The 27,403-nt window shown below is 36.4% G+C and overlaps 1 protein-coding gene and 1 long non-coding RNA gene across 2 annotated transcripts in view; one reads left to right on the top strand and one right to left on the bottom strand.

The window, feature by feature from the left end:
• The window catches only part of LOC134658330 (uncharacterized), a 150,729-nt gene extending 142,007 nt beyond the window's left edge, over nt 1–8,722 (top strand). The window contains exon 3 of the long non-coding RNA XR_010097693.1: nt 8,589–8,722. This is a non-coding gene — a long non-coding RNA (uncharacterized LOC134658330). The remainder of the gene's footprint in view (nt 1–8,588) is intronic.
• Nucleotides 1–27,403, bottom strand: part of LOC134658288 (IQ motif and SEC7 domain-containing protein 1) — a 262,519-nt gene that overhangs the window by 149,875 nt on the left and 85,241 nt on the right. The gene's annotated exons all lie outside the window — the stretch shown is intronic.

Genomic DNA, 27,403 nt, shown 5'->3' on the forward strand with positions numbered 1-27,403 from the left:
GTCGGCGATCGATTTCGGTTAGTTGGTAAAACAATACCTTCTTAGGGCCGCTACAGATGGACTGCAATACAGACGGTTGCATAGTCCGTCTGTATCGGCCGTCGGTCCGTCTGTATAAAAGTGCTTATTGAACCGAATTCTTACCTGAAACAAATAAAATAAATATGAGAATGCTGCAACAGTAATGCAACTGAGTTGACATCCGAACGTCATCTTTAGGCACCATTATAATGAACATAATCATCATATAAGCGTCCTACAATCAAAACATCAACAGCAAGTAACTTGCGCATTTAATGAGTTTCCATAAAAATAAAACTTACTCATTATGGCATGTATATAGGCAAATAGGTTCACAGTTAATGACGTCATACTTTAGTATTTGTCCAAAGACTAGACTGCAGTTTGGTATGCCGCGAGCAACGAGTGAAACGCATACGCATCCGTAATAGGAATGCAAGTAAAAGTGTATCCCGACGCGTATACGGTGACCACGGCGTCGGAGAATGTTGGACTGTATCGCAGCTGTCGTTTGGTTCACTGCATTGTCTAGAGATGGCGCTTTCATCTATAAATTTTCTGGGTTTATGTCATTTATAAGCGCAAAGACAACGTGGGTATTGTTGCATGCATTAACACTTAAAAGCTTAGAGACAAATGAGCTGAAAGACTCTGAATGCTACGAGTAGATTTAAAAATGGCATTTACTAATAATAAGTAATGATTGAAGTATCTAATGGCCTCTCCGTGTTGGCTTCGGCTGTGCACACGCCTACCAAAGGTCCGGAACAACATTGTTCCGTTATGGGAAAGTCATGAATTCTAAATATCTATTTTGTAAATAAAAACTAAGAGGCGATGGAATTTATAGGTTTCACTTGAAACATTTACTTCAGAATAATGTTAATGAACTATTTTAATAATCTAACCTAACCTAGCTTTACCAAATGAAGCCCGACGTCTGAGCCCAGGGGTTTTCTAGAAACTAACGAAGCGGAATTCCGCGCGAGCTCCAGTGATTGCGTTACTGTTATGAAGCATAACACAGCTAAACTGAAACATAATTGTTTCGAACGTTCCGAGTTGTTCTGTATAACAACAAACCGCTTGTAACGAAGTATTGTCGTTTAATTACTACGTAAATAAGAGGTTGTTTACGTTTTGAAATATACATTTTGATATGTTGTTAATTGTATTTTGGACAGTTGATTTCATACTTGTTATTTTCATTCAGTGATGTAGTACTTTTTGTAATAGGTACAATAATAAAAAAAACATACCTAATAAATATTAACAGTGCCCACTAGGCTGGTGGCAATGCCGAGTTTAGTATTTAACAATGATTAATTAAATAATTTCATATTATTAATCATATTTTAAGATTTCTTTTCTAAATAATATAATTTTAGCGGTGGTGACCGAGTGGATATGACGTCCGGCTTTCATCCGGAGATCACGGGTTCAAATCCTGGCTCGTACCAATGAGTTTTTCGAAACTTATGCACGAAATATCATTTGATATTTACCACTAGCTTTTCGGTGAAGGAAAACATCGTGAGAAAACCTGCATACATCTGCGAAGAAATTCAAAGGTGTATGTGAAGTCCCCAATCCGCATTGGGCTAGCGTGGGGACTATAGCCCAAGCCCTCGCACGCATGAGAGGAGGTCTGTGCCCAGTAGTGAGACGTATGGCCTAATGGCTTAGAAATACAAAATACAATGAATATCCCAACTTAGCATAAATCAACGTCACCCTATTGATACCGGTATTCAAGAAGGATTATGAAAGTTACGAAACATTTGCGCGTGTATCGGCTTATGAGGGATACAATGGGCTCACTTTTACTTATTGGACGTCAGGCAATATTTATGAAAATATTTAGTGTACCTACATTTTTAGCAAGCATAGGTACTATAAATATTTGTTGAGTGTGTATGGTCAATGTAAATAAGACCGTCTATAAGGTAAGACCAACACGCTCTTTCGTCGCTTCGCTTTTCTGACTCTGATTAAGCGAAGTACAGTTAGGTAAGTACCTGCAATAATATGGCAACGAAGGCCCCAAAACTATCTGACACGAGCTTATTTGCAGAGCCATAAAAGCGTGTCACATATTTTTGCGGCCTTCGAAAGGTAACATATTATTGCAGGTGACTGTACGTATTCAAATACTTACGTGAGTTCATGCCCTACGACGGTCTTCCCAGGCAGAAATTTTATAGGTAAGCTGAAATTTTCTACATTGATCTAATTACGTATACTTTGATTCCTGTGATCATATTTGTCTACTGTCCTCTTTATTAATAACGTATTCAAATCAAGTCATCGTATCTCACAAAACTAGATCAGATATTTTCATGTCGGTCAGTGATAGGGGAACAGGAACGCTACACATATAACTTGCTCATAAAATTGGTACGCCGATTTTCCTTAAAAATAGACTGAAAAGTGAGAAATTATAGATGTCCCTGTTTTCCTAATACTTACTGCAGGTTGTAAGTTTTCACCTATTAAACTTTTCTAACTTCTAACCGCCAAAATGCCTTAATCCAATTCAATTGAATTGAAATCATATTAAATTCGAACAAAATTGAATTTAAATTTAAAACAAAACTAATTAATTCCTGGTCCTCTTTATTACCTAATTAATTATTATCTTATTAATTAACTACTCCATTAGGAGGAAACAGACTGGTATTCATTCAAAATTCAATTACGATAATTGTACAATGGGAGAGTAGAGGTTATTTATAAATACTACACGCCTACTAGCTATAGAAATATCAAAGACAAGCTAGGAAAGAACCTTCAAATATTTGTGACGTTATCTATGAAAAGGGACCTTATTGTCGATGGCGCTTACGCCATAATTAACAATGCTCCGATTATAAATACGAGGCCACGCGACGCCGTGCGGCGTAAGCGCCATCGACAATAAGGTCCCTTTTCATAGATAATGCCCCATTTATGGCACCGCTGGGACATTCATTAATTGAAACATCTTATCGAATGTTTTATGGGGTTTATTCCAGTTTGGATATTTTAAAAGACAATTAGTCGAACGGTTAATCGGTGATGGCTAAAGCTGTTAGCGACGTTTATGAATGTGGAGTGACATTTGATTCGGGTGTGGACGACGGAATAAATACGAAAGGAAATAAAATGAACGTAAAAATGTGTGCATAAGGTTCTTGTTGAAGTTGATTGTTAGAACAAATTACGTGTATTTAACATCAGAACGAAGTACTTACTGATATCACTGTAAACCTTGTATTGACTCGTGAAAAAACCCTACTTGCACTAAAAGTATACCTACATTTTTAAATTTTGAACAGTTTTGCCATTCCGATATTTGTAGGTACTTAGGTATGTCGTATGATCTTGATCAACCTGGGGCCCGTTTCTCAAAAGCTTGTAACTTGTAATACAAACGGATGTCACTTTTTGACAGCATTTGTTAGAAAGGGACTTTCACTTATATTACAGGTATACAAGCTTTTGAGAAACAGGCCCCTGGTTTAAGCGGCGAAAAGGATACAAGCCTCAAGAATCTGTCATTCCTCACAAAAGGATCCCATTTTAATGACGAATTCTAGTGGCGTAGATATTAATACCCAAACTACGTCTCATCAATAAATTCTCAGTGTCGGGGAAACCAAACACGTCTAGAGTTAGACAAGCCTTTGTACCAAAATCGCATTGCAAAATCAATTTCCTACGAACACCGGTGAGCCGAATTTTCAATATACGTTCCTTGCTCACCTCTGGCACAGAATAAATAATAAGTAGTACTAGGTACTGAAGATTCACTCTCTAACAAAACGCGTTTATTACGACAGATATGACCGCTAGGTGGCGCAAGCGCGCGCAGGCGTCCGTTCCGTAGCGGTGCGCGGCAACTACTATGACTATAGGTACACCAAAATTGGTGTGGGCCGCAGCGACGCGACGAAATCGCGGAGTGAGCCACGTCTGCCTCTGGCACGTGTAAGTTGCATCGCAATTTTATACATTTTCTGATTTAAGTATAATCTGAGTTAATATGAAGACCATATTAACTATGTATCCACACCAAACTGACAACAGGGGTTGTAAAAGTTATCTTTCATACTTGCCCGGTCGTAGCATGAGTGAAAAAGGTAAAAAAATAACCCTGGTCGTCAGTTCGGTTCGGTTTATATATTCGACTTATAGTGCAGCGTAAATATGTCTCAATTCTATAAGCTAGACAGCGCAGAAAATTAATGTGTGGTCACATGCTTCGATCAGTTCTCAAGACTCTCGTGAGACTAACACAAGTTAGTTTATGTATATAGTGATCCGTTAACACTCAAGTAGTTTAGGTAGAATTAGTTTCTAGGTATGTGATATTTTCAAAAGTAAGTAGTTCCTCGCAGCATATTTTCTCGTTGACCACTGAAGGATGTAGCTCTGCTACTTTGTTAGTTACGTAACCAACCTTTTAGCATATTAGTCTTTGCCCAACGTAACATATTTCATAGCGGTCAACCTGTAACGCTACTTAACAAATGCTCAACATTACTCACCTTTTTGTCCCTTAGAATCCCTGAAATATTCCCAAAGGTTTCATTAGAGACAATTAAGGAGAACCAGTATAAGTGTGATCCTTGATTAAGGGCTCATTTAGACGGTGCGATCGTATGCAAGTTTCATTACATTGCAGTATTTGATCGGTCGGTTGAATTGGATTTAAAGACGGGTCCAGACGGGTGTAACGTGTAATGTAAGATTACGTGTAATTCTAGCCTGTGTTTAGTTATTAATGTTATGGGTCGTACTTATTCATTTTCCCTATTCACATTGAGTATATTCAGGCTTTGTTGATTGTCAGTCAACCACCTCCTTTGACCACATTTGTATATATTTCCAGGGAACATCATTAATATTGTATGTGTATCTAACTAGAGTATGACAGCAAATTATTTTGACAAAGCTGTCTCGGAGGAAAACCAATCTCTCTTGATACTTATTTACTTATAAATACATCGAGCGAAATAATAGTATAAGTACGAGTATGTCATTTGAACGTAAGGCTCTTTTTAACCGACGAAAAAAACGGAGGAGGTTCTCAAGACGACGCGTATATTTCTTTTTTTTTTATGTATGACCACGCATAACTTTTTACAGAGACGATTTTGATAATTATTTTTTTATTGGAAAGGGTATATACCCCGAAGTTGGTCCCCTTGGAGGATATAATCAAACGGAGACGCCATGTCTGTAATTTTCTGTACAAAACAGTCTGCCGATTTTTGCGGGGGAGGGGAACGTCAAATGTATGCGTAACGTAAAAATAGCCATGTCAGATAAACGTCAGTCCATACATTGTGTATGACCGTTGGCCGCCTATTTTCGACAGAGGGGAAAGCCTGTTAATGGCTACTCCGTTTAGTTGTATCCTCCAAGTTGGTCCCATATAAATTTGGAAAAAAAAAATCCAACCTTAAGGGTAGGAAATTAGGAAACTAAAAATGGAACAATAAAAACTTTTTACAAAAAAAAATAAGACCGACTTCAAAAAGGATGAAATAAAATATTATCCTTTTTGAAGTCTATGCGTTACCAACTGATATGTTTGAAGTCGGTGCCAAGTCAAGTAGTAACAATACCAGTCAAAAATAATCAGCTTTATGGCTATAAATCCCATTTTTGACTGGTATTGTTACTACTTGACTTGGCACCGACTTCAAACATATCAGTTGGTAATGCATAGACTTCAAAAAGGATAATATTTTATTTCATCCTTTTTGAAGTCGGTTTTATTTTTCTATGTAGGTATTCATGAAGCTACGGCACCCTCGATTGTCCGTGGTTAAGGTGTTTTTTTTATATAATGTTGTTCTCGTAATAACATATTTTGTTTCTACCCAAATAAAATTCTAAAACATCAAAACATGTTTCCAGTGTGAATTCCGCAACATTTTCCTTTGCACATTTTTGCCTCAATACAAACATCAACACTCCCTGTACATCTGTGGACCTTATTACAAAAGGCATAAGGTCCACCGATGCACAGTTAACAGTGTGGGCGATGGTACAAAAACAACCACATTCGCCGTGGGCTTATTTCAGCTTATTTTCATAAGCCCTGAATGTTGTTTTGCTTGTTGGTGTTTTTGACGTTGATGTACAGTCACCAGATATATCTGAACGGTCACGCTGTTCATAAATTCTGGCTTCCCATCAGAGAAGGGTCCTTACGCTTCATCTACAATGAGGACCTTTTTATCAGAATTTTTGTTGGAATTTCAGATGGAAACGGCTGTTCTCCTCTATAGGTCGGCTTATCGAGTGATACATGAAATTACTTATATATAGGATACGAATTTATAATACTTATAATGCAATAAAAACCATGTGGAAAATAAACTACGACCGTGTCATGTTCGTTTGGGATGGAAAATAGTTAGGTTAGATATACAGAGTAAACATTAGAAGAAAATACCATAATAATAAATTATTAGTAGACGTGAAACAGAAAGGCAATACAATAAGTATACTATCGACAGCGGCAACAAATCTTGTTAATAAAATATAAGTTACAGACAATTGAGAGCAGATACACTACTACTAGGATACTAGGATATAAAATTAAAAATAAGTTTATTGCCATTCAGTGTAAAGATTTTTTTTTCTATAGAACGACACGTATTTTATCTATAGTGTATTAACAGCTTGTCTCACAATATTTTCTTAGTCTCAATTTAACTTTTTGTGAGGATAGCAAGTGAGACCACCTAATAAAAAAAGACGCCGGTTAGAATCAGCATATAAGTACCTATAGGTATAACATCTGTTAGTTCGACTTATTATGTATTAAACGCTAATTTATCATGCCAAATGCTGTGTCAAGTATGGTGCTACTACTGAAGTAGGGATGTATACGGGTCAAAAATCATCGGGAAAACTAAAGTCTTTTCTATAGCCATGACAAAAGTTAACGAATTGGATACCTACATTTTTTTCTAAGATACTGGACAAATTAAGTTGATATTTTGCACACATATAAGTTTGTGACCCAAAGACGGACGGGTAACGTAAACAAATGAATTTTAAATATGGAGGCCACTTTTAGGGGGTAAATGAGCAAATTAAAAAATAAAGTTTTTCAAACTATATCGTGTTACATATGAAATGAAAGAGAGCACATTGTAAAAATCTCATATTTTATTTTTTAATTTTAAGATAAATAGTTTAGCAGTTATCCCCCCCCTTTTTATCTCCAAAACTACTGGTACTAAAATTTTGAAAAAATACACAAAATAGTTCTTCATCTATAGATGACAGGAAAACTTATTAGAAATGTTCAGTCAAGCGTGAGTCGGACTTAATTGCTTAGTTTTTGATCCGACCCCTACGGGTTTTTAATAGACATTTCACTCACGTTTCACATAACAAATACATTGTTAAAAATTGTGTAATGTACGGAACCCTTGGAATGCGAGTCCGACTCACGTGCATGGTCACTACTAATTTGGTGCGAACTTAGCGTGTTCGGAGTGAAGTGAGATATCTGTCAACACTATTGTCTAGTAAACCGCACACCGGGGCCGCGGGCGCCACCCAGGTCACTCAACCTGCAAGTTCAACAAAGGACACCGCCTAACTACGTTACTTCAATTACCAATGTAAATGAGTTTAAAAAAATGATAATGTTATTAGGCTTTTAATTAAAATTAAGTGTTAAATTTGAATATGCCAAAAAAGGTACAAAAAAATTAAATGATTTTTGTTTCAATAACAACTTATTTAATTACAAACTGAAAACCGATTTTCATAGAAAGTAATTTAATTCGTTCTTAGAGATCATAATAGATAAACAAAACAATATTTTGGAGTAGAACTTTTACTTATTTCGAATTTATATTGATTAACTACAGAAAGCAGAAATTAAAATATTATTTTGAAGTGTACAATATAATATTAAAAAGAATTATAGGTAAATATTGACCCACAAATCAAACAAAAGCATTGTACGGCTACGATCAGTTGGTCACTGACATAAACGCCGTCGAGAACGTAATTTTACTTTCTATACATCTCGCTCGTACTCGCATATTAGTGCAAAAAATTGCCCGTGGTACTACTAGTAGGACTACGCGGTAGGACCACGGGTAACAAATGGTATAGAAAGTAAATTACGTTCTCGATAGCGTAAATGTCAGTTTTGACTCTGTCAGTGACTCATGGTACGGGCTCTGGAATTCTTATATTATATCATACGTATCAGTGATACCACAGCAAAATATATTTCTTATACACAATCATCGTGTTTTTTTGAAGTAGGGGGAAATCCGAAAATATTGAAGTTAGAGGAAAACTGTCGTTTAAACAATTATGGTATAGTCCAAATTTTGGTCACAGTTTTATATCGTAAAATAATTTGGCACGCCCATGTTATTCATACTACGGCACCTTCCGCACCTTCGATCCCAAACTGTTGCTTTACCCTACTCATATGAAGTAGTCTACTCACTTAACTATAACTTGGTACCGTGTAGGTTTTAGTGTAAAAAAGCGGCCAAGTGCGAGTCGGACTCGCCCATGAAGGGTTCCGTATTTAGGGGATTTATGACGTATTAAAAAAACTACTTACTAGATCTCGTTCAAACCAATTTTCGGTGGAAGTTTGCATGGTAATGTACATCATATATATTTTTTAGTTTTATCATTCTCTTATTTTAGAAGTTACAGTCCCCCCCCCCCTGTAACTTCTAAAATAAGAGAATGATAAAACGACACACATTTTACCACTCTGGAAGTGTCTCTCGCGAAAACTATTCACTTTAGAAAAAAATTATATTAGAAACCTCAATAGTATCATTTTTGAAGACCTATCCCTATGGATATCTATATACCCCACACGTATGGGTTTGATGAAAAAAATTTTTTGAGTTTCAGTTCTAAGTATGGGGACCCCCAAAATTTATTGTTTTTTTTTTCTATTTTTGTGTGAAAATCGTAATGCGGTTCACAGAAAACATCTACTTACCAAGTTTCAACAGTATAGTTCTTAAAGTTACGGAAAAAAGTGGCTGTGACACACGGACAGACAGACAGACAAACAGACAGACAGACGGACAGACATGACGAATCTATAAGGGTTCGGTTTTTTGGCATTTGGCTACGGAACCCTAAAAAGGTTCATTGAACATTTCTTTCTTTTGTCAGAGAAGCCGGCAGACTGGAAAAATATGAGCAGCGAGACTCTACAGATTTTTTGTTGTTATTTATATTATATAATTTTTTTGAGAAAATGATTAGAAATGCCTATACTACATCAGAAATTAAAAGCCAGAAATCCTCAGTTTCTCAGTTAAGTACTTAGTCATGTTTGGCAGGGCAATATCCAGGGATAATTTCTAACAATAAAGGTCCATTAAGTTTAACACTGGAATCAAAATTCCGTGTGAGATTTTGCCGGATTTTTGCCTACCGTTATTTTTGGCAGGTTATTAAGCGAGAAAAATAGATTTTACTCTACTCATATTATTCGATAACATAATACCGCGCAGGTTATGCTGTAAAAAGGTTCATCGACCCGTTTGTTCTTTTGTCAAGGAATCGAGCCGGCAGACTGGAAAATGGGAGCCGGGTAACCTATCGATTATTAATTTGGCCTTCAAATTTGGATTATCTTTTTAGGCGATAGGTTTTTATGTACACAGTCAATAAGGCATTTAGTCATATTTTCCGATTTTATTGTTTTTTTTATACAATAGTTGGTTTCATACGGAAATCACGCAAAAAAGTTATATTCTTTATCAATGTAACACTAAAATAACGTTTTTTTGCGTGATTTCTGTATAAAACCAAGTTTTTACTATAAATTTAGCGCAAAGGAATATTCGAATGTAGATAGATGCGCACATATTTATGTAGTAATAGTGTGTAATGGGTAATGACTTATTAAAACGCAACTGTTTTTTGTATGGAGGCCGAACCACTCGTAAAATCGCTCGCCATTACCGACGTCATAGTAGAATTTGCCCAAGCAAATATGTTTTCCTTGTTTTTTTACTTATCCATTATTTAATGGTGTATGTCGTTTTCTCCTCTAACGCTCGGCTAGCACAATTTGCAATAATCTAATATGCATCATAATATACGTAACCGAGTTACCGCAAGTGACAATACGCGCACGCGCACGTGTGAGACTTGTAAACAAACATGGCGGCAGATGCGTAAGCAAAACCCTTTCAAGACGCTCAAGCTGCGGTCACAATGGATGGGATGCTATTCAAAAGTAGGTACTTTTACTGCTTGGGTGCGGTATCTTATAAATTGAGATTAAGTTTTATTTTATTGTTCAAATTAATAGCAACTCTTAGGGAGAATTACGAATCTATTAATATAAATTAAAAAGTAGGTATCTTTTTTAACCGTTTTTATCTAGGGGTTACCTTTTGGTAAGCTTTTAGTGAAAGCCCCAGGGAATTTTGAATTAATAATTAAAATTATGTGTAATTTCATTATGTACCTATACGTATAGGTACATGTATGTATGTACCTATACGCAAATGTTTTCAACGTTATGTTTCCATTTTCAGAAAAAGTTGAATACAAGCTGGTTGATGATCAAAAATAACAAGGTTTTGCAGCACTCATGCATAGGTGCAAACTAAAAAAATATGAATTGCTTTTCAAGACAATAACTAAGTACTTATATATAATTTGTACTGTCAAGCTCTTTCATAAGTGACATTCAGAACTTGTTCTGAAAAATCAAATGATGGTCTTATTTGGCTTCCTTCAGAATACATTATAAATTTCACCTTCTCGAAAATTCACGATACCTATAAACAACTCCTTCCTTTGTTATAGCAAATAACAAAATTCTCGAATACGCAAATGAAAAACTTAATAATCTATTAAATGGGGTCAAAAAGCTATTACTGAAATACTCTTCCGCCGTTTCAATTAAAATGTATTGTTTAAGTAACGAACAATTTTGTTACTTCTCTAGTAAATTGGTCTTCAAGTGCAAAGGGGTTAAAACTAGTGTCCGACCGAAACATGTTTTTTTGCCGAAACCGAAGGTTCGGCTTTGGCTCTAGTTTCGGCCGAAACCGAAACTTTTGTAGACTTATTAAAATCGTTGAAGAAATATCATTAAACTGCTTTTATACACTTATTAAGACTGCGTTGACATTGCGTCGACCGTCCAGTGGCGCCCTCATTAGGGGAATTGTGTTTTCTAATAAACCAATTTTTTTTTATACATAAATATTGTTGTCCTACTTGCTCCCCAAGTTTTGGTCTTATAACATAGTTTAGTTTCATAGTACGAACTGTACGAAGTACCATTCCGTACGTTTCTGCCCGGCCGAAAGTTTCGGCCGTTTTTTGGCCGAAACCGAAACTACGGCCGAAACATGATTCTATGGCCGAAACTGACCGAACCCGAAACCGAATCTTCGGTCGGACACTATAGTTAAAACGAAGAATATAATAGGGTACTCTATTGATTTTAAATTACAGTAAAACCCGCTTAAAACGATTCTGAAGGGACCTAGTAAAAAAACGTCTTAAACGAGAAATCGTATTAAACGTGAAATTATTTTTTGTATTATTTCGTGTCATTTGTTTATTTACAATGGAAGACCCAACAAAGATGATAAATCAACATTAGGCGGTCAAGCAGATGGCATCGCATTCTCAGACCGATAAGGACCCGACAAAAAAGATATTAACCAAAAACTTTAAGGGAGGTAATAAACACATTAAAAAGAGTTAGGTAACGGCGTATTGCATAACAATACGACCGACGGTTATGTCAATAACACAAACGTACAGATGGTGCGTAACAGTTAACTTTTTAAGAAAACATCAGCCAACACTGGTTCCGGGCGTGATGCGATGCGACGTACGGGAGCGGCGCACACCCTCCCACTTTCCCGACTTCCGAATGCACAGAATTGATGTGCGGACCAATTTTCTGATCGCTTGGGCTACAAACATATCTGGACAAGTGGAGGTGTCGCCAGAATCGCGTCCCTTGCGTAATATTAGTACCTACGGCATGGTTAGTCCCCATTTTTTTCACCCGCATACACACACACACACAACACACACACTAACACACAGTTGGTAACATTTAGATGGCGTATTAAGCGGGTCGCGAGTCGTATTAACCGTGAAAAAATGTATGAAAACAGGCCTAAAGTTGCAGGGACCGGCGTAAAATGGCGTATTATGCGGGAAATCGTATTAAACGTGAACGTATTAAGCGGGTTCTACTGTAGTTCAGGTAGGCGAAGTCAAAAATAAAACCAACTTTATTGAAGTAAAACTGAAATTATCCTATTACAAATGTTTAAGATTAAAAAAAAAGTAAATTGCAACAATACATTAAATACATACATATTTATATTATAATCGTCGATTAAATAACAATGTTGTTGTAAGTAATATTTTTGATATTGTATCGATACTATGTATAATTTGTTTTTTTTTTGCATTTAGTATGAACACAGGCTTAGTAAACCTGCATCTTGTAATTACGCGACCGACTGATTCGTTCACTGGATCTCTCCAGTTAGTATATTCCTTTTATCTCTCGATAAAAGGAATATATTTCGCAAAACTATATATAGATAGCACCTGCACACTTTTTTTGTATCTTTTGATCCTTCGTGATAAGTAGTTCTTAAGTAATGCAATAAGTACCTACACATTCTAGTTAATCCGATTACTTCACTGAAATGAAATCGAATTTCAGATCAAATCAGGTCTTTTATGTTCATCTTTTTAATGGCCTAATGAGCCCTGTTTGTAACTATAGATAAAGTTTACAGCAACATATCACATGTACCTACCTATCCATATTTAACATTTGGGTCATATCAATGAATTTACCCATTAATCAAATATTTCATCAATTCAAATTTTAACACATTCCTGACAAATGATTCAATGTCACTAACAATTAAAACGAACCGAAAACAACAAATGTAAAGTCAAATTAACCGTGTCATTTGACCGTGACATCCATTTCACGTTAATACGGACCATACAATTGTTTATGAACGGAATATTACGAACAAAGCAGCAGGAAATATAGCAGCACAAAAGCAGGTACCGTCCATGTTTAACCTAAACCTTATTGCAATGACATAAGGTTCACAGGTGGGCAGTTATGAGTGGTACGTGATGACAAAAGCTTTAATTTTGAATGTACATTTAACATGATCATTAGATAAGATAACAAAAGAGGCGAACGAGGTGTGCCGGTGATACAGACAGACATGTGCCAGAGATGTCGCATCTAATGTAACTTGGCAACAGGAAAAACAAAAGCTGATATTTACAAGATCGAGGACTCTGTTAATAATACTTTTCTAGGCACAATAGTAAATGCTGGGAGCGAGCAAACATAGTCATATCTTCCGTTTTGTTCATTGAATCGCACAGACACCCTGGTTCTCTATACCAGTGTTTTCATAAAAACGAAAAATAAAAGACTACACCCCTGTTTAGACATAAACTTGGTCTTTTAGCACATAAAGATTTGTAGATTAAGGTTTTTATTGAACAATAATTAATATACCGACATCAAATAAGTACATAGAAGCCAGATTCACATTAAAATTTCTGGTATGCTAAAACGTAGTGGCCTTAATCAAATTTATAGAGGGGACACATTGGAGTCGAATTTGGAGTTATTTAAGAAGAGATCACACTCACATCCATTAAACATGTGTAGGTACATCTTCTTTAAAATGTCTGTTCCAATGTTGCTTTAAAAAAAGTTACACAAAGTAAATTCCCTAAAGCCAGTAAAGCCAATTTATTATTCTTGGACCGCATCAAACGAGTTCGTTTTGCAAAGTACGAATTTTCCAACACAGTGTAACACAGTTTGCGAATCGTACAAACAGCAATACTCTTAACTGTCCATCGGTGGACCTTATGCCTTTTGTAATAAGGTTTATCTATGGACAGTTTGTGGACGATGGTACTAACGTTTTTCCAGAGTGCAAGACACTGTGTAAGCTCTGCAGTTTGTTGGAAAACCGGTGCAACACAGTCGCTCGACACCAGTTGCTTCAAAATAACATGGTACCGGGCGTAATCTATACAGTAAAGTGTATTCTGATATAGGGTTTATAACTTTAAAGTTTGGACGTTTGGAGTTCCGATTTCATGCTTTTCTGGAAAGCTAAAACAAAGTCTATAACGATCATGTTGACATGTTTAAAGTTCGTAACACCGGTGACAGATTTTGTGGAGCTCAGACCGACACAAAATTTTCCCTTTCGATTTCGTGCGTAGAAGAAAATTGCATTTGATCACAAGATCACCTGATGGACGATGATATCAAGGTTGTAGAAAGATTTGCCGTGCAGCCTAAACTTTACCTTCACTGTAGCGTAACCGCAACTCTTTCAATGCTGAATACGGCAGTATGTTTTTCCAGAAATCCCTGTACCCCACTGGAGAGCTGCATCCCAATATGCCCAGCTGTATTGATTTATAGCCCGGGCCATGTAATGACAGGGATGCAGATATAACTGGAGTACGTGCTAAAAGGGAAATGCATATCGCGCATGGAAAGCGAAACTATTGTTCAAACGCAAGGCGACATTGTATGGCTGGGAATTAATAAGAGAAAGAGATGCAGCATATACTTTTTGGATAGTGCGATTCTTCGCCTAGGGATTATTCTCCAAGCTTACCCAGACCAGTAACACATTGACCAGTAAAAGCCCGACTTCAGTTTACGCGCATTTCTTTGAAGATACAGATCAAATTATACCAGGGACCAGCTCAGAACCGAGGACAAAATTTTTTGCAGACAGATATGCTAATCACGTAAATTGAAAAATAAAAACGCATTGCATGTCTGTTCTAGTCACTTACTGTGACAACTGGATTCAGGATTTCTCTATTAAGATGAGACATTATGATGCATAAAATTCACCGTTTTGCATACTTTAGTAATTAGTGGTCCATAAGACAGGTTGTAAATTATACGCTGTTTTACTGCCTATTAATAGTCACAATAAATTGGTCATGCGTGTGCTGCAATTTTTCTCTTATAGATTTTAAGCAGTATTTAGTTTATATGTCGACTTCCAGAAGAAAGAGATAAAAGCAATTATGTATATAAATAGGGAAATAAATAATCATTAGAGGTTCAACCAACTGTAATTCATAGACCTCTCTTCACGATGTCAAGTTATCGACCAACATCAAATTTAATCAACGGATCAAATTAATAGCACACATTACACAAGCAATCAAAGGCAATTATAGAATGCCTTAGTAGTCTCAAACTCAATAAATATGCAAATCTCCCAAGTTCAACATTCCATACAGGATGTACGGTACTGGGTCAAGTTTAATCACACAATGGAGACTGAAATAATGCATAGGCTTGACTATTAGACTTAGTAATTACGAACACACACTGTAACACGCTATTCGGTGGTTTACACTTATGTGGGGACCTGGGGACGCTCAGATATGCCAATAAAGCATTTCGCCTTACCCTCATATCTGGACTCTGGAGTACGGAAACTTAATTAAGAAGAAACTAGACATTAGTTGGTTACGTCAGAGCTAGTTGGGACTGTTGGGAGCAACAAATGACCTGGACATTCGACTAATTAGAATGTGTCCGCCTAAAGATTTTCGACTAGGTATTTAGTTAATTTCAGAAAATAAAAGATATCTTTTACAAGTTGTTGATGTTTAGTTTTTTATATGTGATTATAATCTTTAAACATTTTGAACCACTTTCCAGTCCTTGAACTGAAATTCAGTATATTTCCAAAATTTTTGCCATTGGAAGTCCGCAAGGAAAATACCCATTACCCAACCACATCACTTTGAGCTCATAGCTAGGTCTCGAAAATTGATTGATTGTAGTGCAAAGGTACCTACCTTTACTTGCTCGTATTTCATACAACTTTAGACCGCCTACAACGTCATACCTCCGCAATTTCTATCCTTTGATGTCCCAAAGTTGTAACCGACACATTTTTGTTAAGCAGGGAAGGGACGACCTAATTTAGTACCTATGTTTATAAATAATCTCATAATTAATATGCAAGACAAAATGGTTTTCTGACGTCAGACGAGCCTGTGGCCGAATATAAAATTGTGGGCGTGTTTCGTAAAAGGAAACGGTGATGTGCTGTTAACAGACATTTGGCAAGTTATTTCTTAATATGCTTGTTGAACGTGGGTGGCCGGCCGGCCTAGAGACTTACTAACATAAAAAATGTTGACCTTTAGGAGATTAGGTAATTAGTAAATAATTACCAAATAACTGGTAGTACTGGTACGTGAAAAAAGTATTTTCAGCAAAGTCAATGAAAAAGGCTAAACGGATACCGATTTAATGATCGCGTTCCCGGTAAATAAATGTAATGAATAAATTATAATTGTAAACTTATAGAAAATAGTCAAGGCCGGATATAAGAAAGACACTGAAGAAAGTGCAGAGTAAAACTGCATACACTTCGAACAATGCGGATAATACCTAGCATAAAATGTTTTCCTCGTCTTCTAATATTTGTATAAGTAGTATAGAAACGTATAATAATCTTAGTGTATAATGTAGGTAATTAAACGGAACAACAAAAAAACAAACTTAAAATACTCACGTTCAAAATCTCAAAGAACCGCCAACCGCTGGCACAGATAGTAGAAAGATGAACGTACCTGATGAGAGTTACTTAGTAGAGACGGATAATAGATCGCAGGTCGCCAGATTGTGAGCAGACATCAATCTACGGGCAGGTAATGTGATTGGAACTGGCTGAACCCTGGAACGAAATGAAATATCGCGTTCTCGGGCAAGTTTCTACACTGTCGCTTTTGTTGGTTGTCCGTTGAAACTTTTGCACAATCTTGCCAGTAAAATAGCTGCGGAACATTTTATTTCTTGTGTCAAAATACTTAGTAAAAATGTTAGTGTATTTTTTGGGCGATGCATGTGTATCGTCAGTAAGTGCACAACCGAAAGAAAACAAATGTCTTAATTAAATTAGTACTAATAGTAGCCTCAAAAAGTAAACTTTCTCCTAGTCCAAATATCGTAAAATAAACCAATTCATTAGGTTCGTCATGTCTCTCACTCACTTGTGACAATTAGCGTCAATTTTGTAGCTTATTCTGTACAGTCGTTCAAAAAAAATGGTTTGACCCTATTCAACTTTAAATCTGTTTTAGGTAATCTTCTATCATCGATTATTAATAGTAGTTTTCAGTATTCATTTTACATGGCATAACCGTCGTTGTCTCTTTCCCCATGGCAATCATTATTCCCATCTGATGGTGTGGTCTGCTTTCCTTGTTTTCTGCTTCAACTTCTATCATGTCGGCTTCAGAAACAAAACAGGACATCAAAGAAGTGACTGTCAATATTCGCGTTTCAAATTGCCGCACATAAATTGTAAGAATCTCATTTCAGTCTCCCTAGAGCGTTTTCACATTGTTCGATACGATATCAGATGACCCTTGGAAAAAAGGCAGCTGCTAGTGAGTTACCAAGTTCTTTGTTTTTGGTATAGGTAAAGGTTTATTTTAAACAGTAACATTTTTCATTCATCAAAAGGGATTTTTTGAAAATTTTACTTGTTTGTGGTCGTATCCGACATCTGATATCGGATCAGGCAAAAACGCAAACGCTCAAACGCTCTTATGTTGAAGTTGAAGTATAATCTGCTGTCTACCGTTGTTGACTATACTCGTACAAAGATAGGTTTCATGTCTGAACCATTAGAAGCCTGTCAAGTGACGAGTTTCAAGTGACAGTCGAGTTTAAAACGTTTTGTTCTTTGACGTAACGTTTTACACAACTTGTTTACAGCTAACGTAATGAAGTGGACTTGAGATGACAGTAAAGGATTTGAATGACATTTTTGTTTGTATATTTTGTGTATGTCAGTTTTAAAATTGTTCATGGTAAAGTCAGTCTTGTTTTATTTGAAGGCTATATCAAATCAATGTAGCTGTATTTGTTTAACAAAACTGTCGAAGTTCTCATATTTTTTTCCGCTTATTTGGCGTTTGTGTGGAATTTATGGAAGTTTGCTACGCATTGATACATTTAAGTAGGTACAGTACCAGATAAGAATCCAAGATAAGTCTGCAACGATTTTGATAGCACGCAGTGCAAATGTTATATTAAACGTCAAACTTCGAACTTCTATGAAATGATAACGTGTGAAATGGTGTAACAGGCATACTCTTATTTAAAATGCATATTCAATGCACTTTTTTCAAATAAGGATTAGACGCAAAACGTCATAAATGTTTCGCTACTTTGTATCTGGACGTGATTGTGCATACATTGTGATTAGGTGTTTCTATTAGTCGTTAAGAATGAATCCCAACTAATATTATAAAAGCGATAGTTATTCTGTTTATCTCTGTCTGTTAGGCACCTCTTCAATTTTAAACCACTAAACTGGTTTAAATGAAATTTATAATGGATTTACGCGATTAAGTCCCGTTGTATAATTTAATAATTTATAATGGAATTAATTTGAGGACCGGGAAAGGACATATAATGCCATTAATCGTCTTCATTCTAGTCTTATATAAAAGTTAATTCAATTTGTTTGTGCATTTATAATCAGTTTGTGCATTTACAATCAGTTGATACAACTAAATTTTGAGTACAAATAGCGGTCGCCGGTTATACTTTTTAAATTTTATTTTTTTCTGCTTTCCACAGCCAACGTGGCAATGATAGTTCCATTCAGCCAAATAATTAAGAATTTTTTTAGTGAAATATCGTATTATATAACATTTTATTTATTTAATAACAAACAAATATATACCTACTTTATATATTTTAATATTTTTTGTACGTAAAACCAAATCCAGCGTACCTACTAATTATAGGATTTCCTAAAAAACTGTACTGTCTGCCTTAACTTTTTTGTACATATGGAAAGTTGGTATTATTCCTCTTGATAATCATGAGACCTTTCGATCCTAGTAATAGAAAAATGAGAATCTTTCAGCTTAAGATTGATTAATAAACTCGTATAACAACAAAGACAACCAATTTAATTAAAGTCCAGTTTCGTTTGCAAAAGAAAATATAAAACCTCAACAGCTCCAGGCTATCGGAAAACGAATAAAAACCTCATACCTACCTACCTATCAACCGATTCCATTCAATTTCCCTGTGTAACAAGTCAGTTCCGCTGAAACCATTTTCCTCATTATAATGTCAAAGCGACTGTCAACGTGGAACTTACCCGAGTGACCCCGTATCCCATTCCTTTTTAACTTCACTTCATACACCAATGGCCTACTTTGAGTCATCACATCTTCGCTATCTGTCCTAGAGCCCAGATTAAATATTTCAGCAGATAAGCTAGCGTTAAACAAAGCTGTACAGGCTGCACGCGTGACTCTGTCTATTTCATTCTCTTTGGTAATGTCATGTCAGATCGGATTACGGACTCGGCATAGCGGCATATAATATCCCATTCAACCACCCTGCAATTGATAAAATTACGCTTAAAACGACCGAAATTACCTTAATTGTTGCGCCCATCAGGGTTTTTTGTGTCATTTGTGTACCTCCCTATCCTATAGTCTTGAGTGTGCTTGTTAATACAGTATGATGTACTTGTATAGTCCCAATCAGATATGAGCGGCCGAGGTGCTCAAAAATATCTGAACACGCACTATTGTCAAGGGGTTAGGACTCCTTGACAATAGAGGCGTGTTCAGATATTTGACAGTACCTTAGCGCTCGCTCCTTTCTCCAAGCAGTCATTAAGACTTAACAGACTAATTCGAACGTACACTGACATTAGAATGATATCTGAATTATGACATTTAGTTATCGGGCGTCCCGCTCGCGCCTATAGCAATGTACGGTCAAGTACGAGCGAAATGCACGATAACTGACTGCATGACATCATTTTGATGTTACTGTACGTTCGAATTGGTCTGATAGCTTAATGAGCGACAAAGATAACGTCGACGTCACATAATTAGACGAGTTATGGAGCCTATATGGGGCATTATCTATGAAAAGGGACCTTATTGTCGATGGCGCTTACGCCGCACAGCGTCGCGCGGCATTGTATTTATATCGGAGCATCGTTAATAATGGCGTAAGCGCCATCGACAATAAGGTCCCTTTTCATAGATAACGTCACATATATGGAGGGATTGGGAGGATACCGTGATTCCATTATAGTTAGACTGTGAAAATCCTGTAAATGGTACAATTATCTAATCTGTGCAAATTTTTACCAGTTCGATAGTGGCATATCTACGTGCACCATGTAATCCATGCCTAGACCGCAGTTTCAGCGATACAAGACAACCATTTTGCGGGAACCTCGAGCGAAATTGCCATTTCATCGTACAAAGGATGGAGCGGCCTCAATTTACATTAACATGAATCCGCGCTGCATATGACGGATGAGGTTTTTTTTAGCGTTCTATTGTTAAAGGAACTATGATATTCATACCAAATTTTATTTTATTTAAACTTTGACCGACACTACGCGCGGTTATTAGCTTGGATAATAAGGTCAACCGAGGTAAATGCGTCACTTGAGATAAATGCGACTTTTAAAGATATCTTCGAAACGCAAGATATTATAACTATTATAGTCGTCTGCAATAAAAGTTCAGTAAAGAGGGTTGCAATAGTTCTAAAATGTTCCGTTTAGAAGAAATATTTAAAAGACGCATTTACCATAACACAAGTGACGCATTTACCTCGGTTGACCTTACTCCAAATTCACCTAATATAGTCCCAAAACACGATTCTCAATTAGTGTTCGACCACTTCGACTAAAGTTTCGGTTTCGGTTTCGGTTTAAAAATCATGTTACGGCCGAAGGTTATGTTTCGGCTAGGTCTCCAATTTCAAGCACTAACAGCACATTTATTATTTTATCGTATGGCCTATATACATAAACATTCTCAAACAATATGTAAGTAGCTAAATAAAATAGTTATAAATCCACATTCAGGATCCAGAATACAGCACATTGAGCAGCGGTCACTACACACCACACAAACACGACAAGACAGTTTAAACTCGATAATTGTTTCAAATCTATAGTATGCTAAAATTTACCTAAACAAACAAGCAAACGAATAGTATCTAAGTTATATAAAAGCTTGTAAGCATAAAGGCGGAAACAGAAGCAGTGTTCGATCACAATGCTACTCTGTCTCCCAATAGGACAATATCGGAGATTGCGGTTGCGTCTCCGATACCTTTGAAGTTTTGCGGCAGGTCTGATTTCTGCCGTAAGTTTTGCAAACCAGTTTAGAAATTGATTTTCATAAAATGTTTATTCCTAACTCCAATTTATTATACATATATAGGTTGAAAAGCGATGTTTTTAACAAAAACATTGCACATTAATTGCCGACTGTAATCTCAAAGGACTGTAATCTGAACTGACTCAATCTCTCTATATCACAGATAACTCACGCCTTATAGTTCCTGATTAATCGAGGTACAAATATATATACATATATACAGCATCCATAGACGACGATTCTTACCTGTAACAAATAAAGATTTAATTAGTGCACCGGATTCCGGAATAACAATTGTAATTATGTAATAATTTTGTAGGTAATGTCAGGCGTGGCTCACTCCGCGATTTCGTCGCTTTGCTACAGGTAGCTAAAAGTACATCCGTTCCGGCCCCAATTTTGGGGAAAGCTAAAAGCCGCGCGTGGCGCTGTCGCCACCTAGCGGCCATATCTGTGCTGATCGTAACAGACGCGTTTTGTTAGAGAGTGAGTATTCTGTACTTAGTACTATTATTTATTCTGTGGTAATGTCGCTAATTCGGCACTTACACGATTTTTATAAAATTCGCTTGATATTAAATCGGAAACTACAGGCTAGACGATCACTCAAGAAGTCAAGATCAAATGTGTCATTAAAATTTGTGTTTGTTAGGCAGGGACAACGTTTTAGCTATTTTTTATTAATAAGGGGGTTCCTACAACTGAAACCTTAATATTAATAACAGCGTAGGTATACTTATCACGTTACCGTTAAAAATAAAAATAAAATACTTCTCCAATAAACATTTTTACAAAATGGAGTTTCCCAGTTCCACAGCCAGATATAAAACGCTAAAAGCCCCTATCAATTATTTCTCGATAAAATGCGCAGCTTCTGTTACAGTTGAAATCGTTCTTCGTTTTCAACAGCTGCACGTTTTGCGGTTTGCTCGAATCCGGCTCTATTCCAATTGCATGCACTAACGCGGGACAACTGCAATTTTTGACGACCAGTGTAACAGGAGATCTCTAATAACCGTGAATTATTGGAGAGCCCACTTATGCTGGTGTCCCTGATGCTTCTAGTTACTCGCGTTCGTTGAGCGATTGGAATGGCACTCGAAACGAGTTGGTTTTTCGTGTTGCGGTCTTGGACAATAGTTGTGTTCCGGCAGGTATTAATTAACGTTTTTCCGTTTACAATAATTGGTTGTTGAAGTTAGTAAATGTAGGTCAATCTTGTATAGAATGCGGCGAGTGTACCTAATGGTCGTATATTATTTACATTTACGTTTTATAAGACTTTCCGGTTAGTGCTACATCTATTGTCAAGTAGCAGTACTGATAGTTCCGCTACTCGATGCTAGATGTAGACACTGAAATTAATAGTCTTTTTGGTACCTAAACTGACGTATGGAGTGAGTAATCTATGTATCTTGTTCTCTATGGCATCGGATAAAATATCAGAAAATAAGATCAGCAGACCAACTTAGGGCTAATCATTGCTCAGAAGGATCTACGAGATGGATTTACACTGTATATAGAATAAAACTGAAGCCCTATTTATCCAGATTTTTTAATTTGTAAATGATGGGATTTTATTATATTATGATAGGACCGCATTTCGCACGCACCAATAAGAGCGAGCGAGATGCTAAACCCTTTGAAAGCTTTAGGTTACAAACAAAAACGTCACTGACACGCCAAGGTCTCGGGCGGAAGCGAGTAATGTAAACCTTACTAGAAAGTTTGAAGGCTACTTTGACAGCGTCTGCCATAAAAACTATAGTTGTCCATGGCGCGGTGGCCACGACTAGTGACGACTTTAGGTGTTCTTGGCATTCAAAAGGTTAATAACAAAAAAACCATAGTGCATTTCACGCATACCTGTATTACCCCAAACCTAAATTAGGATACCGCTCTTGTTTCTAAATGCCTATATATTATTTTGCTAGGACGTGAACGTGCTAGTTACTTCAGTATGTCAAAAGGTGGAGCCTTGTCAACGCCATCTAGTTGCACTTGTATTGATTGCATAACAGTGAACGCATATAAACCATGGAAGTATTCTGTCCGCTCAATTATGACCCAACGTAAAGTGTTCGATTGGCAACTTCAGTGCGGCCGAGATGACAGTCAGTGACGGATGGCTAAATTGGTTTATAAAAACTACGTTTTTTTGTAATTAAAAATGTCTTCATGTGTCGTGAAGTGGTGCAGAAGTCGTTTTAGTTCATATCAAGGACAGTGGAATCACTTTTCACTTGTAGTAAACAGATAACTTCAGTAAAATTTGGAATAAACATGACGACATTTTTTCAATACTACCATGCTAAGCTAAAACGTAACAACTGCATACGACTTTCATAACAACATACGACTTTTTAAATTGCGAGGATAATAGGGATGGTTTTATGCCAAATGAAGTAGACTATTTTATTAACTTATGATTGGTTTAGGTATTTTCTATATACAGTAGAATCCGCTTATAATGACATTGAAGGGAAGTAACAAACATGTCATACTAAGCGGATGTCATATAAAGCATAGTTGATAAACTTTTTATTTTATTTTTTCCAAATTAATCTCAAACTATTTTGTGAGAGATGAGTTTTATTAACCTTATACCAATTATCAACTTTCACCGAGAGTAAAAACTAAAACAATTTAAACGCCACAGACGTCCTCGCAGGGAAAGATGCGGGGCCGGCCACGAAAACCAGCGAATTTGTCAGTATAACCGGACATAATTCCATAAAAATAGTATTTATAGGTCGAAGTCATCTTATCCGACTTTGTCACAAAGAATTTCATATGAAAACCAAACTTCGCACAGTAATTGCGTCATAGTAAGCGGTTGGTCAGTATAAGCGGAGTCATAATAAACGGATTCCACTGTAATTATAAATGTAGTAATAAATTCCTTCTTACAGATTTGCATTTTCCTTTTTTATTTCATGAGATGGAGCTATAAAAAAACTACCTAGTTATTTCAAATTAATAATCAAATTTGGTATTGTCATTTTACATTACTTTCCATTCAGATTCCCACAAGATGCTATTCGCAGAGAACTATGGAAAAAAGCTGTCCAATTAGAGAGACGTGAAATTGAGTGGATGCCTGGCAAGATATCTAATGTTCTATTCATGAGATAACCCGGTCTCCTTTATGTAGATACATTTTTTCTATCACGCTTTCACTGAATTAATTTAACAAATACACACATTATCTCAAAATGTTGATCATTTTAATCCACCCTCTACTGTCACATATATGTAGGTTCTCTCTCAAGCCATTTCCGTCAGTAGAAAAGAGCGGCGAATTTAGAAAATGTAAGCGCGCGAACGGTTATGGTCCCATAGAAAATTGTAATTATGCGCCTTTTTCTACTAACAAACTTGCTTGACCGGCTATATACATATAAAATATTTCCATTGGAATTGAAAGTGGGGATTTATTGTGACTCCGCCTGTTCAAATGTTTTTGACCCGATTCGTGTACCCATGTAAATTTTTCAGGCTGTATAGCCTGTCCGATTTCTAAGATCAAGTTCGCCATACATTTACTATGGCGAACTTGATCTTACTAGTTATCTTTTAATCTGCATTAAATTATTATAAGCGAATTATTTGACTGGTTCTTCAATGTATGGCATAAACCTATCCCTGTCCAAGTCATATTCTAATCAAATATGAACCGCGAACTCTCAGCGGCCAGTACGTACAGCAAGAAGGTTATTACTGTTATTAGCGGATTAATGTCGCTGATTGGTAGTTATTGACATTATATGCATTTCATCTACACTTAGCTGTGTACGTTAGTGTAATAGAGACAGGCTCTGTAAACGTATCGTCTTATTTAAATGTAGGCGTAATTATGTATGTGTGCTAATTTGGCCCGAGAATTTGAACGGTAATGTTCCCAAAGGCGGTTTCCAGTTATATGCTTTCACTGTTGCATAAACATTCAACGTCACGCACGACAGCCAAGGGTGATAAAATAAGATTTTATAGATAGGAGTGACATCTGTTGCGTATAGTTTTAATTACTTTATCACAGCTTAATGTCGTACAAATATTAGGGTTTGCTCCCGGGAAATACCGGAACCGAAAGTACCGGGAATTCCCGGGATTTTGAGCCAAGCATAGAACTAGGGTTTGCTCCCGGTACTCAGTTTGTATGGCGAGAACCGGGAATTCCCGGGAATTCCCGGTTCTCGTCATACAAACTCAGTACCGGGAGCAAACCCTACATAGAACCGGGATTTCAAAATTAAAATCCCGGTATTTTCGGGATTTTCGGGACTAACATTTCCGGAACAATATCTGACTGTTTTCTGTTACTTAGCATGAAATATCATGTTTTATAAAGAAAATAAATATATTTTATCAATCTAAGGCTGATGCTAGGTAATACTTTTACGGCTGACCACTACAATAAAAAATAAAAAATCAATGGGTTTAACAAAGCCTACAATATAAAATCGCGTAGTTTGAAACTTTAAGGGAATAAATAATTTTATACGAATAAATAGTTATTATCGTACTGTCGTAATAGACACATATTATCGTACAAAAGTGTGTGTACCTTCTTCACTATGCTACTTTTTATATTGTACCAATATTTAGAGAAATATTCATGGTCGTTTTACGCATTTTTTTGTGAAAATGTATGTAAAAACTGATTTTTGAAGGCAGTCCCGAAAGTACCGAAAATACCGGGAAATCCCGGTTCCATTCTTGCCTGGTACCGAAAATCCCGGGTGTTTTAAACAGTACCGGTTCTGCAATCCCTAACTAATATACTATATAATATACCATAATTAGCTATTTTAAACTATGATATTTTTAACCATTTGAATCCATTTTTAGCATGGCATAATAGACGATCCGGTTACTTTAAGGTGTTTTCATTCACTGCATGTATAAGTAGGTATTTATATTAGATGATCATTATTTTGTGGATTGGGAACATAACGTAGGTAAATAACATAAATTAGAAGATTGGATGTTTCCTACCAATATGTATGCCTTAGGCTCGATTTCGGATGCATATATACAAGATGCAACATACCATGGTTGAAGGCATTGCATATAATTCTCTGCAAGATATGCAAATGTTGTTTTCTACGGGTAACGTAAATGTTATCGTATTGTTTTCGTCAAATCTGAACTTTTGACAAAAGCTTTTATAACTGATATTTTGTACCCTATATACCTAATGCACCTGATGAAACCTGGCATGGAACAAACAAAGTATATAGTTATAATATGAAACATAAAGAATAACTAAAAAGAATGGTAGCGCAAAAGTAGTACCTAATAGATCCCGAGTTGGCACTAAACAAGAACTTGGCCGCCACACATTAACATTATTAGCACCATTAACAGTTACTTACCGACGTTAATGAAACAGAAAATGTCTTATGCAGTTTACATTTTAGTTTGCCGTTCATTGAATAAGTAGTTCATGTTAACTACTATAGAATGTGTGTTATATTGTTATACAATACAAAACAAATCCTCTTTATTGCACAATCTCAGAATAAATGTAGGTACATGGAGACACAAATAATACATGAAGACAGAGGTAAACAACAGGCGGCCTTATCGCTAAAGAGCGATCTCTTCTAGACGACCTACTGCCAATTACTGTGGGAAACGGGGGATGACGATTCATTGAGTTGTGCCGTCGTTGAAGCATTGCAATTGCGATTGGATCGTTGAAATAATCCGTCGCAGCACGCAGCATCCTGCAATGTAGCGCAGCAATATTTTCGCAATGTGTACCTATGTAGCTTAAGAGTCTTCACGAAATATTTATGGGGCAAACATTGATAATTCGTCAAAGTAAAGAACAGCTGACATATTATACGAGTATGACCGAAAATATACAGTTAATGACCATAACACCATAAAAACTAAACTACTATCTTAATAGCAAAGTTTTTTTTTTTCAATTCTGTACAAACTACGGTTTGAGAACATAGCCTTTTAAAGCAATATTTCCATAATAACGAAGTCATAGCAGCTATATCGATCGTACGAGTTCACTATAATGATGTCATCGCACCACACCTCGGTAACCGATATGCAGAGATGATGCCATATGGAATATCATCGTAATAATCATCAC

Source organism: Cydia amplana, chromosome 22, assembly GCF_948474715.1.
Source record: "Cydia amplana chromosome 22, ilCydAmpl1.1, whole genome shotgun sequence".
Lineage (NCBI taxonomy): Eukaryota > Metazoa > Arthropoda > Insecta > Lepidoptera > Tortricidae > Cydia > Cydia amplana.